The sequence below is a fragment of the Hyla sarda genome, chromosome 1, assembly GCF_029499605.1.
Source record: "Hyla sarda isolate aHylSar1 chromosome 1, aHylSar1.hap1, whole genome shotgun sequence".
NCBI classification, from domain to species: Eukaryota; Metazoa; Chordata; class Amphibia; order Anura; family Hylidae; genus Hyla; species Hyla sarda.
Genome location: NC_079189.1, coordinates 464,230,178 through 464,244,748, shown reverse-complemented (window position 1 = coordinate 464,244,748; position 14,571 = coordinate 464,230,178). Strand labels below are relative to the sequence as shown.

At 41.4% G+C, this 14,571-nt stretch overlaps 1 protein-coding gene across 9 annotated transcripts in view; it reads left to right on the top strand.

The window, feature by feature from the left end:
* Positions 1–14,571, top strand: part of PITPNM2 (phosphatidylinositol transfer protein membrane associated 2) — a 431,574-nt gene that overhangs the window by 132,352 nt on the left and 284,651 nt on the right. Inside the window, exon 1 of one of the 9 annotated variants that reach the window (XM_056535597.1) lies at positions 2,624–2,644. The exons of the other annotated variants lie outside the window; for them this stretch is intronic. The gene's annotated coding sequence lies outside the window, so the exon portion shown is untranslated. Of the gene's footprint in view, positions 1–2,623; positions 2,645–14,571 lie in introns of those variants that run through there. 9 annotated transcript variants of the gene reach the window in all.

Here is a 14,571-nt window from a genome sequence, read left to right as displayed (position 1 = left end):
ACTCCACCCCTAGACATCTTATCCCCTATCCAAAGGATAGGGGATAAGATGTCAGATCGCCGGGGTCCCGCTGTTGGGGACCCCCGGGATCGCCGCTGCGGCACCGCGCTATCATAGCGTAATGAGGGGCGAAACGGGACGGAGCAGCGTGACGTCATGGCTCCGCCTCTCGTGACATCACTGCTTGACCCCTTAATGCAAGTCTATGGCTTGTATTGAGGGGGCGGGCCGTGACATCACAAGAGGTGGAGCCGTGACGTCACGATGCTCTGGCCCCTGTATTGGCCGTCATTACGTGCAGAGCAATCTCACTCTGTGCAGTAATAATAGCGCGGTGCCGCAGCGGCGATCCCGAGGGTCCCCAACAGCGGGACCCCGGCGATCTGACATCTTATCCCCTATCCTTTGAATAGGGGATAAGATGTCTAGGGGCGGAGTATCCCTTTAAGGACTCAGCCTAATTGGGCCTTAAAGGGGTATTCCAGGAACTTTTTTTTATTTGTATATGCTACAGGAGCTGTAAAGTTAGTGTAGTTCATAATAGTGTCTGTACCTGTGTGTTACAGTTTTCTCACAATTCTTCTGCGATTTTCACCCCACTATTTATTTTTAACAGCATACAAAATGACTGTTGTCTCAGATTTTTCCCAGCTTGCAATGTAGCCGAGACCTGACTCACTAGTCAGCTGATGAACGGGAGCCTGTCTGCTTCAGTGGGTTGAGGGATTGCTTGGTGGGAGAGAGATTGACTGCAACTAATGCTGTTGGCACCCTGATTGAAAACCACAGGTCTTTTGATGGATGCAGCTCATTTATGTTTAAATGGGTGGGATGGCTGATGTGTGGGAGGGAGAAAAATGCAATTGTGGGATTTGTAGTCAAAAAAAGAAAAGTCAAACAGGAAATACCAGTTCACAAAAAGCTAGCCACAGTGTTATGGTAATCTCATGACGTAGCCATTTAGCCCCAAAACAAGCACAGATCCTTCCTAAGCATGTCCATTATTGCCTGCCAGGTATGTACTAAAATCACTCATTTTACCATAAAATGTATGGCGCAACCAAAAAAATACTATTTTTGTAGGGAAATTGATAAGAAGATTGCAATTTTGCAAATTTTTTAAGGTTTCGTCTTCACGCTGTACAATTTACGGTAAAAATTACATGTTTTCTTTATTCTGTGGGTCAATATGATTAAAATGATACCCATGATTACATACTTTTCTATTGTTCTGCTTAAAAAAAATCTAACTTTTTAAGCAAATTAGTGCATTTAAAATTTCTCTATTTTGCTGACCTATAACTTTTTTTTTATTTTTCCGTATCTGTATCAGTGATCTGTACTTTTTTTTATACCACATTTGCATATGTAAAAATTTTAATACATTTTTTATCAATTTTTTTTACAACATAATTAACATTATATTTTAATAATTTGCATATTTACACACACGGCGATACCAAATATGTTTATTAAAAAATTAGTTTTACACTTTTTGGTGGGAAAATGGGGAAAATGGGACAATTTACATTTTTATTGGGGGGAGGAGATTTTTCAAATTTTTTTCAATTTTTTTTCAAATTTTTTGACCTTTTTCACTTTTAATTTTTACACTTTAATAGTCCCCATGGGGGACTATTTAGAGCAATCACTTGATTGCTAATACTGTTCAGTGCTATGCATAGGGCATAGCACTGATCAGTGTTATCGGCTATCTTCTGCCCTAGTCTGCTTGATCTCAAACCAGAGCAGAAGACTCCAGGAGACGGACGGAGGCAGGTGTGGGGACCTCCGTCCGCCACTACAGATGATCGGATCGCCGTGGCAGCGCTCCAGGAGCTCCAATCATGGATTATTCTGACCTCACTCCCGCAGATATCCGCGCGATCGCGGATGTTGGCCATTACTGGCGGGTCTGAACTGCCACGCATGACCCGAGCATCGCTCCGTTGCGCGCGGTCATGTGCAGGACGTAAATGTACGTCCTGGTGTGTTAAGGGGTTAAAGGAAATGTGTAATCAGAAAATGACCTATTGTTCAAATGGGCACTGTCAGATTCAACAACTTTTGATATGGTGTACATCTTAGAAAAAAATTTACCTTTCTAATATACTTCATAAGAAAATTTTATTTCCCATTTATAGAAATCATGGCTTATAAAATCATGGCTTTGTCCAAGCTGAAGCACAGGCATGGACAAAGTCCAAGTGAGGGTGGGCTAGAACTTCTCTATCTGATAGGACAGGAGAGAGCGCAGAGAAGTGCTAGCCCACTCTCACTTACTGGATTTTGTCTATGCCTGTGCTTCAGCTCGGACAAAGCCATGATTATATAAGCCATGATTTCTATAAAAAAGAAATAACATTTGATTATGAAGTATATTAGAAAGGTTAATGTTTTGCCAAGATGTACAACAAATAAAAAGTTTTTGTATCTGACAGAGTCCTTTTAAATTAAGTTTTTATATTAAACATTTTTTGAATTTTTTTGTTCAAATTTTCCAGTTTTCCGATTTATATTTTAAAATAATACTGAAATCTTGCTGTTTTCATTTTCATCACTAGGCCTAAATCTTTGCTGAGACTTTTGGTTTTGTCTGTGAAAATTAGGAGGCTGCAAAAAGTGATCTTCAAAGCATTAAAGTGTAAGGTGACATAATTAAGATAGAGAAGAAAATAGGAGCTCAGCCTGTAGTAAATTCTCTGTAAGGGTCACAAAGCACTTTCAGAAACCTTTCCCATTCTTATGAAGGGGACAAGCTCCTATCTATTGTTGACTATGTCCATGGGGCTTTCTGTAAATTATGGGGGAGATTCATCAAAACCAGTGTAGAGGAAGAGTTGTGCAGTTGCCCATAGCAACCAATCAGATTGCTTCTTTCATTTTTTAAAAGAACTCTGAAAAATGAAGGAAGCAATCTGATTGGTTGCTATGGGCAACTCAGAAACTTTTCCTCTGGACAGGTTTTGATAAATGTCCTTCTATATCTCTAAATGCTGTTAAAAACAGCTCAGGCAAAATGGCTGCCCCCATAAGGATGTACAAAAAGTATAAAATAAATTATAAAAAAATATTTTTGATATTGCTGCATGCAGAATTATCTGAACTATTTATATTGCAATGTTTATGATTGCACAAGATGAATGGCGCCAGAATTTCCTATTTTTAGATAAAAATTAAAAAGTGATCAAAAAGTTTCTTGAAAACATTAAATGGTACCAATAAAAACTACAGATCATTGTGCAAAAGATTAGCCCCCATATAGTTCCATATGCGGAAAAAGATAAAAGTTGTAGGGACAGTTTTAAAGGCGACAACCCAATACCTTCAGTTTTTTTCTATTGCTTTTTTCAAAAGTTATTCACAACAAGGAAAGGACATGGGCTACAGGGAATGTTGTTGTCCTTGGTTACGTCCCACAGTGTTCTTGAGAAGTCTAAGTCTCACATGCTCAGTTTGTTTTTCTGTTCCTGTGCTGCTCCTCTCTTACACTCTGTCAGTTTGCCTGACACAAGCACTGAAGAGAAACCTTTCTCCCTGCTTTCCTACGCTTTCACTTCACTCTCCTGTCTGTCAGTCTCCGTCTCCCTCTGTTCCACAGTTTGGCAGCCTGCAGGATGAAGTGATGCTTCCCATCCTCTTCCCCTTCCACTCTTTCACTGCCAAGACTTGTCATTGTAGCACACTAAACATTATCAGGCTGCCAGATTGTGCTGTTAAAGGGGTTATCCACCATAAGGTGATTTTAGTACGTACCTGGCAGACAGTAATGGACATGCTTAGGAAGGATCTGCCCTTGTCTTGGGGCTAAATGGCTATATTGTGAGATTACCATAATACAGTGGCTAGCTTTTTGTGAACTGGTATTTCCTGTTTGTTTTCTTATTTTGCCTACAAATCCCATAATTCCATTTTCCTCCCTCCCACACATCAGCCACCCCACCCATTGAAACATAAATGAGCTGCATTCATTCAAAAGACCTGTGGTTTTCAATCAGGGTGCCTACAGCTGTTGCATTACTTGCAGATTGATCTCTCTCCTACCAAGCGATCGCTCCACCCATTGAAGCAGACAGGCGACCTGTCATCAGCTGACTAGTGGGTCAGGTCTCGGCTGCATTGCAACCTGGGAAAAATCTGAGACAACCGTCATATTGTATGCTGTTAAAAATAAATATTGGGGTGAAAATCACCTAAGAATTGTGAAAAAAAGTCACACACAGGTACAGACACTATATTAAGAACTACACTAACTTTACAGCCCCTGTAACCTAGTCAACTAAAAAAAAAAATCCTGGAATACCCCTTTAACATGTTGGGGACTAAGGGCGTACAGGTACGCCCTGGCTCCCTTGTACTTAAGGACCAAATAGATAAATCATTCAGAATGCCCCCAGTGCTGAATGATTCAAATCGGCGATTTCCGGTCTCTAATGACCCAATAGCCCAGAAAATAGGGATGATCGGAGCTGTCGGAGACAGCCCCAATCATCCTAAAGGATAGGAGCGAGGTGACAGGGGTGCCACCTCCTCCTATCCCCTGCCATTGGTCGGTTAGGACTGACCGACCAACGGAAGTTGGGGCAGGGGGATTAAAGTTGAAATCCCCGCTCTGCCCGGCACTGGATGTCCGGGAAGAGTGGGGGGAAGATTGTGGCCAGGGACTGGTGGCAGTAAGGAGGCGGATGTGGAGGCAGCGGTGGAGCAGTGAAGATCAGTGGTAAGTGATCTTCACTGCTGCCTTCTAGAAGTTGCCAAACTACAACTCCCAGCATGCCAGACAGTCCAGGCATGCTGGGAGTTGTAGTACTGTAACATCTGGCCCTTCAGATGTTGCAGAACTACAACTCCCAGCATGCCTGGACAGTCTGGGCATGCTTGGAGTTTAAGTTTTGCAACATCTGGAGGACTACAGTTGACAGTGGTCAGCAAACTGTTCTCCTCCAGTTTTGTGAATAACTACAATTCCCAACATCTCCTTCGGCTGTCTGGGCATGCTGGGAGTTGTAGTTTTGCAACAACCGGAGGAACACTGGTTGGGAAACACTGAGTTAAGTATCAAACTCCGTGTATTGCAACCCGTGTGCCTCCAGCTGTTGAATAACTACATCCTCCAGCATGCACGGACAGAAAAAGGGCATGCTGGGAGTGTTAGTATGCCTCCAGCTGTTGCATAACTACAACCCCCAGCATGCACGGACAGCCAATGGGCATGCTGATAGTTGTAGTTTTGCAACAGCTGAAGGCTTGCCCACCCACATGTGAATGTACAGGGTACATTCACACGGGAGGGGGTTTACAGCGAGTTTATCACTGCAAGTTTGAGATGCAGCTAATTTTCCGCTGCAGCTTAAACTCCCAGCGGGAAACTCGCTGTAAGCCCCCGCCCGTGTGAATGTACCCTAAAAACACTACACTACACTAACACATTATGAAGGGTAAAACACTACATATACATCAGGGATGTGGAATTCATATCGCTCGACGCCCGGAACATGCAGTTCCGGGTGCCAGGCAGGTGAATTTTTCCTGCCCTTATCCCTAGCGGTGGCGCTCAGCAGTCCGTACTCTGCAGCGCCAGCTGTTCTGAGTAGCCGGTGGCCACTGCTAATTGCTGCAGCTGTCAAAGCTCCCTGGTAGGCTAGTGGGGTGGATTGCCCCCCCCCCCCCCCGCAGGGGAGATCCACTATAGAGGTAGCCGAAGGGCTTACCTCTGCTCCCCTGTTGTCTGTGGCTCTGTCATTGATTGGCTGGACTAGGCTCTATCAATGGATTGCAGAGCACACAGATCAATGGAGTTCAATAGAACTCTATTGATCTGCATGAACAATCTAATGATAATTAAAAAAAAAAAAGTTTTAATAAAAGTTTAAAAGACACACATTAACCCCTTCCATGTCAAAAGTTTAAATCGCCCCCTTTTCCCATATAAAAACATGTAAACATAATAAACATATTTACTATTGCTGCGTGCGTAATTGTACAAACCATTAAAATATACCATTATGTATCCCGTACGGTAAATGACGTAAATATAAAAAAAAATATATACCAAACCACAGAATTGCAATTTTTTTAATCTTCCAGAAAAAAAAAAGTTAAAAAGAAATTAAAAAGTCAGATCAATACCAAAATGATACAAAAAACAGATTATGGCGCAATATATTAGCCCTCATACAGCCTGGTATGCTAAGGAAGAAAAAAAAAAAGCTACAGGGGTCAAAAAAATGGCAATTAAAAAAATTCTAAAAAGTTCAGATTTTTTTTTTAAATTAGTAAAACATAACGGAAACTATGTAAATCTGGTATTGCTGTAATCAGGCCGGGTAAGGTAAATGGTGTATAAAAGAAAGAAAGAAAACCACCAAATTTGCTAAATTATCTTTTACTATTTAAATTTCACTTCACCAATTTTATATATACATATATATAATTTATTTTTATTTTTTTGGTTCGGAGAATGTTATTGAAAAATTAAAAGGTATCCTCATAGTAGGTAGTTATGGCAATTATAGGGCGAGGAGGAAAAAACTAGAGTGTAAAAGGGAAAATTGGTCCGGACAAGTGGATCGTCATGAGGGAACAGTAGATTTTGCTCCGTTTTAGTCCCATAGTTTTCTATTAAATTTTCACACCCCTGTACATATACCCCTACACAGTCCCGTACCCCCCCCCCCCCCCCCCAAATTAAAATAAAAAAATTTCTCTTACAACACTGTTTCCAAAACGGAGCCTCCAGCTGTTGCAAAACAACTCCCAATATTGCCGGACAGCCATTGACTGTCCAGGCATGCTGGGAGTTTTGCAACTGCTGGAGGCACCCTGTTTGAGAAACACTGACTCAGCGTAATTTTGGTATCGGAGGCAAGTCTAATTCTTGCATCTGGGTCCGTCCCTATGCAAATCCCTTATTTAGTCCTCAAATGTGCATGGCGCTCTTTCACTTCGGAGCCCTGTCATTTTTCAAGGCAACAGTTTAGGGCCACATATGGGGTATTTCTATACTCGGGAGAAATTGCCTAACAAATTTTGGGGGGCTTTTTCTGCTTTTACCCCTTATGAAAACTTAAAGTTGGGGTCTACTCCAGCATGTTGTTGTAAAAAAATTAAATTTTTTACACTAACATGCGGGTGCTGCCCCATACTTTTCATTTTCACAAGAAGTAAAAGGAAAAAAAAAAAAAAAGAGTATGGAAATTCCCCATTTGGGGACCTAAAATGCACTGCGGTCGCACAACAAGGCTCAGGAGTGAGAGCATCATGTTCATTTGAGTCGATTTTCACAGGGGTAGCTGATCGTTACAGCGGTTCTGACATAAACGCAAAAAACCTCACCCACATGTGACCCCATTTTGGAAACTACACCCCTCACTGAACATAACAAGGGGTATAGTGAGCCTGAACACTCCACAGGTGTTTGAAGAATTTTTGTTAAAGTTGGATGTGAAAATGAATTTTTTTTAATTTTTTCACTAAAATGCTGGTATTATTCCAAATTTTTCATTTTCACAAGGGGTAATAGGAATAAAGCCCCCAAAATTTGTAACCCCATTTCATCTAAAGTGCTCTGCGGGCGAACTACAATGCTCAGAAGAGAAGGAACGCCATTGTGCTTTTGGAGAGAGAATGTGTGTGGAATTGAAGGCCATGTGCCTTTACAAAGCCCCCATGGTGCCAGAACAGTGGATCCCCCCCACCCCACATGTGATCCCATTTTGGAAACTACACCCCTCACGGAATGTAATAAGGGGTTCAGTGAGCATTTACAACCCACAGGTGTCTGACAGATTTTTTGAACAGTCGTCCGTAAAAATAAAATGTTTCATTTGCACAGCCCACTGTTCAAAAGATCTGTCAGAAGCCGGTAGGGTGTAAATGCTGACTGCACCCCTTATTACATTCTGTTAGGGGTGTAGTTTCCAAAATGGGGTCACGTGTGTGTGTGTGTGTGTGTGTGTGTGTGTGTGTGTGTGTGTGGTGGAGGGTCCACTGTTATGGCACCATGGGGCTTTTTAAACGCACATGGCCCCCGACTTCCATTCCAAACAAATTCTCTCTCCAAAAGCCCAATGGCGCTTCTTCTCTTCCGAGCATTGTAGTTATCCCGCAGAGCACTTAACATCCACATATGGGGTATTTCCATACTCAGAAGCAATTGGGTTAAAGTTTTGGGAGGCTTTTTCTCTTATTACCCCTTGTGAAAATGAAAAATTTGGGGTAACACCAGCATTTTTGTGAAAAAAAAAATCACATTTTTTTTTTCACGTCCAACTTTAGCGGAAATTTTTCAAACCCCTGTGGGGTGTAAAGGCTCACTGTACCCCTTGTTTACATGCCTTGAGGGGTATTGTTTCCCAAATAGTGTGCCATTTTGGGCTTTGTTTTTGCTATTCTGGCACCAAAGGGGCTTCCTAAATGTGAAATGCCCTCCAAAAACCATTTCAGCAAAATTTGCTTTCCAAAAGCCAAATGTGGCTCCTTCTCTTCTGAGCATTGTAGTGCACCTGCAGTGCACTTGACGTCCCCATATGGGGTATTTCCATACAAACTTTTTTTTCATTTACACATCCGACTTTAACGAAAAGTCATCAAACACCTGTGAGGTGTTACGGCTCACTGTACCCCTTGTTACGTGCCATGAGGGGTGTAGTTTCCAAAATAGTATGTCATGTGTTTTTTTTTTTTTTTTCCTGTTCTGGCACCATAGGGGCTTTCTAAATGCGACATGCCCCCCAAAAACCATTTCAGCAAAATTCACTTTCCAAAATCCCATTGTCTATCCTTCTCTTCTGAGCCCTCTACTGCACCCACAGAGCACTTTATGTTCACATATTTCCTTACTCGAGAGAAATTGGGTTACACATTTTGTGGGGCTTTTTCTCCTTTTACCCCTTGTAAAAATTCAAAAACTGGGTCTATAAGATTTTGAATTTCCCCTTCACTTTGCTGCTATCTCTTTGAAACACCTAAAGGGTTAACTAACTTTCTGAATGTCCTTTTGAATACTTTGAGGGGTGCAGTTTTTATAATGGGGTCATTTATGGGGTATTTCCAATATGAAAGCCCTTCAAATCCACTTCAAATCTCAACTGGTCCCTGAAAAATTCTGATTTTGAAAATGGTGTGAAAAATTGGAAAATTGCTGCTGAACTTTGAAACCCTCTGATGTCTTCCATAAGTAAAAACATGTCAACTTTATGATGCAAACATAAAGTAGACATATTGTATATGCGAATCAAGATATCATTTATTTGGGATGTCCATTTTCCTTACAAGCAGAGAGCTTCAAAGTTATTAATTTTTCATAACATTTTTGAATTCTTCACCAAGAAATGATGCAAGTATCGACGAAAATTGACCATAATGTTGAAGTAGAATATGTCATGAAAAAACGTTCTCTGAATCAAATTCATAAGTAAAAACATCCCAGAGTTATTAATGCTTAAAGTGACAGTGGTCAGGTGTGCAAAATATACTCTGGTCCTTTAAAGGGGTTATCCACCATAAGGTGATTTTTAGTACGTACCTGGCAGGCAGTAATGGACATGCTTAGGAAGGATATGCTCTTGTCTTGGGGCTAAATGGCTATGTTGTGAGATTACCATAACACTGTGGCTAGCTTTTTGTGAACTATTATTTCCTGTTTGACTTATGTTTTTTTTTTTTTTTACTCCAAATCCCACAATGACATTTTCCTCCCTCCCACACATCAGCCACCCCACGCGTTGAAACAAAAGACCTGTGGTTTTCAATCAGGGTGCCTACAGCTGTTGCATTAGTTGCAGATTGATCCCTCCACCCATTGTAGCAGACAGGCTCCCTGTCATCAGCTGACTAGTGTGTCAGGTCTGGGCCACATTGCAAGCTGGGAAAAATCTGAGACAAGAGTCATTTTTAAATCTACTGGTGTCAGAAAGTTAAACAGATTTGTAAATTGCTTCTATTTAAAAATATTAACCCTTCCAGTACTTATCAGCTGCTGTATGCTTCACAGGAAGTTGTGTAGTTATTTCCAGTCTGACCACAGTGTTCTCTGCTGCCACCTCTGTCCATATCAGGAACTGTCCAGAGTAGAAACAAATCCTTGTAGCAAACCACTCCTGCTCCTGACAGTTCCTGACACGGAAAGAGATGTCAGCAGAAAGCACTGTGGTCAGACTGGAAAGAACTAAACAACTTCCTGTAGAGCATACAGCAACTGATAAATACTGGAAGGGTTAAGATTTTTTAATAGAAGTAATTTACAAATCTGTACAACTTTATGGCACAAGTTGATATGAAAACATTTGTTTTCCACTGGAATTCCCCTTCTAAGCAAACTTTCAGGGCAGAAGACAGGAGCAGCATACGTGCATGCAGACTTCCCAGGAAGGTTACCGTACATTTTTCCCATTTAAAGTTTTATTAATTTTAAACAAAGAAAAGACAAACCACAATCAGCAAATTTTGCACAGTAGATGTCAAATAAGAAAGTTGACAGAAATGCAATTAGCAATATATGAGCTAAAATTAACAAAAGAATTGCGCAAATATCACAAAAAACATAAAACCAGAAATAGGTGCATCAAAACAGGGGAGTCCCCTAAGCATATAAGCATCAGCAAAGAGCCAGATTACAGCATACTGGCACAACAAATCAGGGCCCCAGGCATGAGACACCTGCGAAAACAAACAGAAGACAAAGGACACATAGACAGTTGCCGTAGGATTCCCAGGGTTCAGCAAAGCGCAGTACTCAGGGGTCGACTGGAAGGCTAACCAGTCAAACCACGTCTTGGTTATAACTGTCTTTTTCAGCAGGAGTCAAAGTGATAAGGTCCTCCATACATTGGAAGTATTTGACGTCCGCAAGCCACACCCCAATGGTATGACAAGGAATTTACAAGGAATTTAGCCGCCTGCATAAAATAAAATAATAAGAATTTCCGATAGGAAGTGGAGAAGATCTCAAACATAAATAAAAGGGCCGTCTCCAGAGAGTCCAGGACATTAAGACCCGTAAGCGCGTGACGCACCGTAGACCAGAAGGGACGTATAGAGGGGCAGTCCCACCAAATAGGACGGTTACATTTTTAAAAGTTGTAAAATAAAATAAAACCTATATATTGTAATTTTATTGACTTACAGAATAGGCCATAAAGTGCCCCCAAAATTTGCTACATTCCTGGAGGTAAAAATAGGCGTTATGTCTCTTTACAAGATGAGGAAGAAAAAACAAAAACTCAAAAATGAAAATTGGCTGTGCCCTCAAGACCAAAGTAGGTTGTGTCATTAAGAGGTTAATGCAAAAGTGGATATATTCACCTATGGTAGACAGCAATGATTTAGCTCCTCATTTGAGCCATTTTAATTGGAGCTTAAATGGTCACACTCATAATTTTTTTTTTGCTATTGCACTCCTTATGGTAAATAAAAAATATTTCCAATATACTTTGTTTAAAAAAATGAAGTTTCTATGTTTTTTTGTGCTTAAAGGGGTATTCCAGGGAAAAACTTTTTTTTTTTATATCAACTGGCTCCAGAAAGTTAAACAAATTTGTAAATTACTTCTATTAAAAAAAATCTTAATCCTTTCAATAATTATCAGCTGCTGAAGTTGAGTTGTTGTTTTCTGTCTGGCAACAGTGCTCTCTGCTGACATCTCTGCTTGTCTCGGGAATGGCACAGAGTAGAATAGGTTTGCTATGGGGATTTGCTTCTAAACTGGGTGGTTCCCGAGACACGTGTCATCAGAGAGAACTTAGACAGAAAAGAACAACTCAACTTCAGAAGCTCATGAGTACTGAAAGGATTAAGATTTTTCAATAGAAGTAATTTACAAATCTGTTTAACTTTCTGGAGCCAGTTGATATATAAAAAAAAGTTTTTTCCTGGATAACCCCTTTAAAAAAGCTCAAGAGCACATTTTCCCCCATCTCATACACAGACTTTGGACCGGAGCCCAAACACAGGAAGTGCAGCCTGGAGTACTGAGGGGGGTGTGTCCAAACAACGGCATATGGCAGTTAAGTTTGAGAGGAGCTATGATTGGATGAGGCTGGACACCCCCCCCCCCTCAGCACTCCAGGCTGCACTTTCTGTGTTTGGACTTCGTTCCAAAATCTGTGTATGAGATGGGAGAAAACGTGCTCCTGAGCTTTTTTAAGCAGAAATAAAACATAGAAAACTAAACTTTTTTTAAAACAAAGTATATTAGAAATATTTTTTATTTACCATAAGGAGTGCAATAGCAAAAATTTGTTTTAAAGGGGTACTCCTGCACTAAGACATCTTATCCCCTATCCAAAGGATAGGGGATAAGATGCTTGATCGCGGGGGTCCAGCCGCTGGGGACCCCCGTGATCTTGCACGCAGCACCCCGTTATAATCAGTCCCCGGAGCATGTTTGCTCCAGGTCTGATTACTGGAGATCACGGGGGCCGGAGCATTGTGACGTCACAACCCCGCCCCCGTGTGACGTCACGCTCCGCCCCCTCAATGCAAGCCGTCACGCAGCACCCCGTTATAATCAGTCCCCGGAGCATGTTTACTCCAGGTCTGATTACTGGCGATCACTGGACCCCCCCGATCAGGCATCTTATCCCCTATCCTTTGGGTAGGGGATAAGATGTCTTAGCGCTGGAGCACCCCTTTAATGAGTTTCCCTTTAAATGTTGCCGTCTACTATGGGTGAATAATTCCACTTCTGCATTGAAGTTTTTTGCATTGGATATTTTTTACAAAATTTATAATTGATCACAGAGCTGCTCTGCTGTTACATTTACTAGTTTGGTGGAACAATCATTTATGATCATTTAAAATGTATCAGTAAAAATAATCACCATCTCTACCAGTATTGATCGATATTGCTGACATAATTGTGACAGTTGTTAAAACCAATTTGTTTGACAGTTGTTGAAAATGTTTGAATGCAGTTAAAAGGGAATCTATCAGTTCTATTAGCAGCAGACCTGAGTTGCTTAAAGGGTCACTCTCATTAAAACAAATTTTTGCTATTGCACTCCTTATGGTAAATGAAGAATATTTCTAATAACTTCATTTTTTTTAAACAAAGTATTTCTATGTTTTATTTGTGCTTAAAAAAGCCCAAGAGCACATTTCCCCCCAATTCATACACAGACTTTGGGGGGTGTCCAGCCTCATCCAATCATAGCTCCTCTCACACATAACTGCCATATGCTGTTGGTTGGACACACCCCCCCCCTCAGCACTCCAGGCGGCACTTCCTGTGTTTGGACTTTGGTCCAAAGTCTGTGTATGAGTTGGGTGAAAATGTACTCTTGAACTTTTTTAAGCACAAATAAAACGTCATTTTTTTTAAACAAGGTATATTAGAAATATTTTTCATTTACCATAAGGAGTGCAATAGCAAAAATTTGTTTTAATGAGAGTGCCCATTTAAAGAGGTACTCCACCCCTAGACATCTTATCCCATATCGCAATCTCTGCTACGGCATCCCAGACATCCGATGCATGGTGCGAACTTCGCTCCGTGCCAGATAACTGGTGATGCTGGGCGGAGGCTCGTGACATCAAGGGCACGCCCCACTCGTGACATCATGGCCACGACCCCTCAATGCAAGTTTATTGCATTGCTGACGTTACGCCCCCTCCCATAGACTTGCATTGGGGTGGCGTGGCCGTGATGTCACGAGTGGGGCATACCCGTGACGTCAGGAGTCTGCGGCGCTGCACCCGATGCTCTAAACGATCGCCAGATGCAGCAGGGAGATCACCGGGGTCCCCAGCGGTGGGACCCCCGCGATCAGACATCTTATCCCTATCCTCTGGATAAGGGGATAAGATGTCTAGGGGCGGAGTACCCCTTTTAGTGCCAGAGTGGCATGCCTCCTGGCTTGCCTTCACCTCCCAGCTCTGCCTTGACTATTGTTCAGAGCTCTTTACATCAGTCAAGGAGGGTCTGAGGCTATGTAAACCCAAATTCCCGTATGGATTTCCGCATTGAAATACGCATGGAAATTCTGCCTGTTTTTGAAGCCAATTAACTTCTATGGGATTCCGCAGTCCCATTCACACAGCAGAATGTTCGCTGCAGACGTTCCGCATTTAAAGTTCAGCATTTTGTGTTGCGCAAAAATGTCATGTCTTATATCTTAGCGGAATTTGGCTTCGGAAGCCCATTGAAGTCTATGGGGCTTTTTTTGCTGAGTTAAATGCTGGTTTTGTGCGAATTTTGCGCAAAATGTAACATTAGTCTTGAATAAAGGCACTCTTTTTACGTGCACTGTTAATTAATGCAGACATTCTGCATGAATTCCGCATAGCTTACGCAAATGATTGAAAGATGTGGAATTCTGGCCAAAATAATGCGGCCTTGGAATTCACAAATCTGTGCAGGATTTCTGCCATGTGAACAAAGCCTGAGAGGTGATGATAATTTTAATAACTCATCAGCAGTGTTAAAAATGAAAAAAAAGGCCTATTCTTTGTGGATGTAACAACAATATTTTATTTTTTATTTAAAAAGCGGAAGAAAAAACTATTTTTTTTTAAACTTGTGTGTTTCCTGTAACGAATCACCACATGTATGCTTAAGAAATATCCTCTTTC